This window comes from Oncorhynchus gorbuscha, linkage group LG03 (assembly GCF_021184085.1).
Source record: "Oncorhynchus gorbuscha isolate QuinsamMale2020 ecotype Even-year linkage group LG03, OgorEven_v1.0, whole genome shotgun sequence".
Taxonomy (NCBI): Eukaryota; Metazoa; Chordata; class Actinopteri; order Salmoniformes; family Salmonidae; genus Oncorhynchus; species Oncorhynchus gorbuscha.
This window is the reverse complement of record NC_060175.1, coordinates 102,669,579-102,675,253: the sequence shown is the minus strand read 5'-3', so window position 1 is coordinate 102,675,253 and position 5,675 is coordinate 102,669,579.

Genomic DNA, 5,675 nt, shown 5'->3' with positions numbered 1-5,675 from the left:
CTCCTCCCCCTCCCCCTCCTCCCTCTCTGCAGATGACTTCGTCAACCATTTTGAAAAGAAGGTCGACGACATCCGATCCTCGTTTGCTAAGTCAAACGACACCGCTGGTTCTGCTCACACTGCCCTACCCTGTGCTCTGACCTCTTTCTCCCTCTCTCTCCAGATGAAATCTCGCGTCTTGTGACGGCCGGCCGCCCAACAACCTGCCCGCTCGACCCTATCCCTCCTCTCTTCTCCAGACCATTTCCGGAGACCTTCTCCCTTACCTCACCTCGCTCATCAACTTATTCCTGACCGCTGGTTACGTCCTTCCGGTTCTCTCAAGAGAGCGAGAGTTGCACCCCTTCTGAAAAAAACCTACACCGATCCCTCCGATGTCAACTACAGACCAGTATCCCTTCTTCTTTTCTCTCCAAAATCTTGAACGTGCAGTCCTTGGTCAGCTCTCCCGCCATTCTCAGAATGACCTTCTTGATCCAAATCAGTCAGGTTTCAAGACTAGTCATTCAACTGGAGACTGCTCTTCTCTGTATCACGGAGGCGCTCCCGCACCGCTAAAGCTAACTCTCTCCTCTGCTCTCATCCTTCTAGACCAGGGGTGTCAAACATTGCGCCCGCTGGCCGAAACTGGCCCCCAAGGAGGTTCGATCAGGCCCGCAGGATAATTTGAAAGTGGAAAAATGCATAAAAGACATGGAATTAATATTTTTAATTCGCTGCAATTCATGGATTATCCGCTAAGGGGCGCACTCTTTCCATCAGAGTAGAAGACAAGCCGCATCACTGAGACAGACTGAAAAACAGCAGACAGTATCAATGCGCCATCTGCTGCTTGTTACGACGTTGTTCATACCTTGGTCTCTACCTCTCCGCTACACCCTCATTAGCCAAAATGTCGTTATCCAAACGGAGAAAAGTAGATAAGGAGTGTAGAATTTTCAAATAAAAATGGACCACGTCCTATTTATTTACAGAGATGCACGGAAAACCTTTGTGCTTGGTGTGTTTGCAACAAGTTTCGGTATTGAAGGAATATAATATTCGACGCCACTACGAGTATCACAGCGAAAAATATGACGGCTTGCAAGGACAACTGAGAAGAGATAAGATTAACGAATTGCTGGCGGGTCTGAGGAACAGCAGTCAACTTTCATCCAGAGCCGAGAATCAGTGAAGCAGCGGTAAAAGCCAGCTACCTAATTGCTAGCGAAATAGCATTAGCATCGAAGCCGTATTCACGGTGACTTTGTTAAACGATGCATGATGAAGGCGGCTGAACTTGTGTGTCCCGAGAAGCTCACGAGCTTTGCCAATATTAGCCTGACGAGGAGTACTATAGCAGAGAGGTGAACTATCGGCAGATTTAGACAGTCAATTGAAACAGGGAGTCAAGTCATTTATTGCATTTTCCGTGGCAATTGACGAGAGCACTGACATCACAGACGTGGCCCAACTGGCCATATTTATTCGAGGAGTTGATGAGACATTGACAAATTTGCCTCTGTAGGTCTGGACAGATTTTATCAGTATCTACTACCAGGGTACCCCAAATTAACAGCCCTGGCTGCTAAAATTTTGTGCATGTTTGAGACAACCTACCTTTGTGAACAAATTTTCTCAGTGATGAATATCAATAAAAACAAAAATGCTTCAAGGCTCACAAACAAGCACTTAAATGACATTCTGAAAGTGACAGCTAGTCAGGACATGACACCTGGTGTTGATGCACTTGTACAGGCCAAAAGATGCCAAGTTTCAGGTACAAATACAAGTCCAGACTAGACTAACACCTTTAAAATGCTGCCTTAGATACTGTTTGCATTGAAAGAATACAGCTCTGTGAAGATGAATTTACTGTGGTGATTTAAAAAATGTGCACTTTAATGTTAGTCAGCAGCTTCAAAACAAAAGTTGTGTGATGGAATTCTACTGTTCTACAACTCCAAATCAGTATGTATTGTATGTGTATGTATGTTTCATGTATGAAGTTTACAGATTTACAGGACAGGCGAACACTTTCTTCATTACACATTTAAAATCACTCTCCTTAGTTTGTAAGGTGTACGCAGGATTACATTTTAGATTTTATATGCGTATGTGTAAGTGGTTTAAAAATTCCTTTCTTTAAAAGTCTCATTTAATCTTAAAGTGCATTACTATATTTTTCAGTACCAATTAAAGTTTTGTGCCTTTGTACAATCAGTGGGATCAGTTGCAATGCATATTTTGAATGATAAAAGTAAATTGCACATTTGTCTAAGGGAAATGAGGTGTTTCATGAAATGTTTTGTAAAAGGATAGTTCATTAAATTTCAATATTTTCCTAATGTTCTTGTGCTTCTTTACCAAAACAAAGGAAAGACATGATATTTTGGTTATTTATAGCAGAGTATGGTATAATTTTAATGGTCCGGCCCACTTGGCATCTCCCTAGGCCGTATGTGGCCCACGATGCGAAATGAGTTTGACACCCCTGTTCTAGGACCTATCGGCTGCCTTCGATACTGTGAACCACATCAGATCCTCCTCTCCACCTCTCCAGTTGGCATCTCAGGCGCATCTGACGCTTGGTTAAGTCCCACCTGACAGGTCGCTCCCTGCCAGGTGGCGTGGCGAGAATCTGTCTCCTCACCACGCGCCTCACCACTGGTGTCCCCAGGGCTCTGTTCTAGGCCTCTCCTATTCTGGCCACCAAGTCACGTTGGCTCTGTCATAACCTCACATGGTCTCCTGTCATTTGCTATGCAGACGGCTTTACACAATTAATCTTGTCCTTTCCCCTTCTGATGACCAGGTGAATCGCATCTCTGCATATCCTGGCAGACATATCAGTGTGGATGACGGATCACCACCTCAAGCTGAATCTTCGGCAAGACAGACTGCTCTTCCTCCCGGGAATGACTGCCCGTTCAATGATCTCGCCATCACGGTTGACCAACTCATTGTGTCCTCCTCCCAGAGCGCTAAGAACCTTGGCGTGATCCTGGACAACACCCTGTCGTTCTCAACTAACATCAAGGCGGTGGCCCGTTCCTGTAGGTTCATGCTCTACAACATCCGCAGAGTACGACCCTGCCTCACACAGGAAGCGGCACAGGTCCTAATCCAGGCACTTGTCATCTCCCGTCTGGATTACTGCAACTCGCTGTTGGCTGGGCTCCCTGCCTGTGCCATTAAACCCCTACAACTCATCCAGAACCCCGCAGACCGTCTAGTGTTCAACCTTCCCAAGTTCTCTCACGTCACCCCGCTCCTCCGCTCTCTCCACTGGCTTCCAGTTGAAGCTCGCATCCACTACAAGACCATGGTGCTTGCCTACGGAGCTGTGAGGGAACGGCACCTCAGTACCTCCAGGCTCTGATCAGGCCCTACACCCAAATAAGGGCACTGCGTTCATCCACCTCTGGCCTGCTCGCCTCCCTACCACTGAGGAAGTACAGTTCCCGCTCAACCCAGTCAAAACTGTTCGCTGCTCTGGCTCCCCAATGGTGGAACAAACTCCCTCACGACGCCAGAGCAGCGGAGTCAATCCTGCCACCTTCCGGAGACACCTGAAACCCCACCTCTTTAAGGAATACCTAGGATAGGATAAGTAATCCTTCTCACCCCCCTCCCCCCTTAAAATATTTAGATGCACTATTGTAAAGTGGCTGTTCCACTGGATGTCATAAGGTGGTCACCAATTTTGTAAGTCGCTCTGGATAAGAGCGTCTGCTAAATGACTTAAATGTAAATGTAAAATGTAATATTACTTGTTTGATATTACTACACTGTTGGAGCTAGAAACACAAGCATTCCGCTACACCGCAATAACCTCTGCTAAACGTGTATGTGACCAATACAATTAGATTTGAATTTGGTTCTTTTGTGCTGGTCAATTTAACCATAGTTTTAAGTGTTTCAAATACTGTATTTGTCCTGGGTCTGGCCTATTGTAATGTATAGGCTAAGATTCTTTACTGTCAGAGTAAGTTGAGTTATTATACCTTGCAGTGTGTGTTTGTGAGTTGAGTTTGTCCCTTTGCCTATAGACTGTAGTACCAATGAATAAAGGAGGGGTAAAGGTGTGAGAGAAGGGAGACATGGACAGGGACCTGTGTCTCTTATCCTGTCACACTGTAGTTACAGTACAGTAAGTGTGGGTTTTAATGATATTGTATCTGAGAGTCCACCTACAGCAAGTGGTCAGTTAGTCTGGCTGTGCCTTGATTGTGTCTGGCAGTGATCACTACAGAACAGCAATTATCAATTTAGGCTTGTCATTGGTCACTGATATTAAGTAGTGTCTATTGATCTCTAAAGTGTTCAGTGATGTTCAGAAGTGGACTATGAAAAAATGAAAAAAATGTATTGGTCGCCTACTGTTAAGTAGATTTTGTTCTCAATGTTCATAAACTGAACATCAATTAACTACTCAGTCAGCAGAATGTAATATTATAAATATAAATATATAATAATATAATAAATATATTAGTTTCTTAGTTTCTTAGTTCCAACCAGCCGTGAACTTGGCAGAAGCGTTCCATTACGGTTACAATGTGTAGCTACTATTTGGTGCCCGAGTGCCAGTCAGACGTGGCATGCAGCCATTGGTTGATTCATTCAACGCCTGAGCAGAGGATTTGACACTCGTCAATGGGGGATCGGTAAACTGACCCGCGGGGCACTGGTCTGGGTCCGTGACTGGAATGTCTCAAATCGAACACTAATTTGCGCCACTCGGTCATGTTATCAACATGGCAGCATGGTATCGTCCAGAAACATGCATAATCTCTTTTCCATAAAATATATGTTTAAATTGTCAAACTGTCAAACTGGTTTTCAATGGGATGGCAGATAAACCTTTTTTTTTTTATCAATAGCAATCACTTTTTGAAAGTATAAACACAGAATCTTACTCATTACTCCTCTTGCTTAACAAGTCACTTTGTTTTGAGGGCACCTTTTGCTCATCAATGCAATCAGCTTTCACCAGGTGCAAAATAGCTGGGTGCCAGAAATGAATCCCCTCAGTTTAAAATGTATCATAATGCAAATTATGATTGGTCCATCATAATGACTGTCAAAACTCAGCTCTCCGATTGGTCCTCATAACGCTAGTTTCCTGATTAGTCCCTTAATTATGATAGTGGCATGTCATAACCCTGCTCTGATTGGTGCTTCATAATGACATTGTAATAACCCTACACTCTGATTGGTTCCTTCATTATGACATCTCATAACCCTGTTCTCTGATTGATCCCTTCGTTACGACATCATCATGACCGTGGTCTCTGATTGGTCCCTTCATTACTTCATCGTCATAACCCTGCTAGCTGATTGGTCCCTTCATAATGACATTGTCAACCCTGCTCTTTGATTCGTGCTTCGTGACATCGCCATAACCCTGCTCACTGATTAGTCCTTCATAACGCTGCTCTCTCTGATTGGTACTTTCATAATGACATCATCATAACCCAGCTCTCTGATTAGTCCCTTCATTACAACAGCTCATGACTCTGTTGTCTGATTGGTCCCTTCATAATGTAGCTCAGTTGGTAGAGCATGGCGCTTGTAACGCCAGGGTAGTGGGTTCGATCCCGGGGACCACCCATACGTAGAATGTATGGGCACACATGACTGTAAGTCGCTTTGGATAAAAGCGTCTGCTAAATGGCATATATTATTATATTATA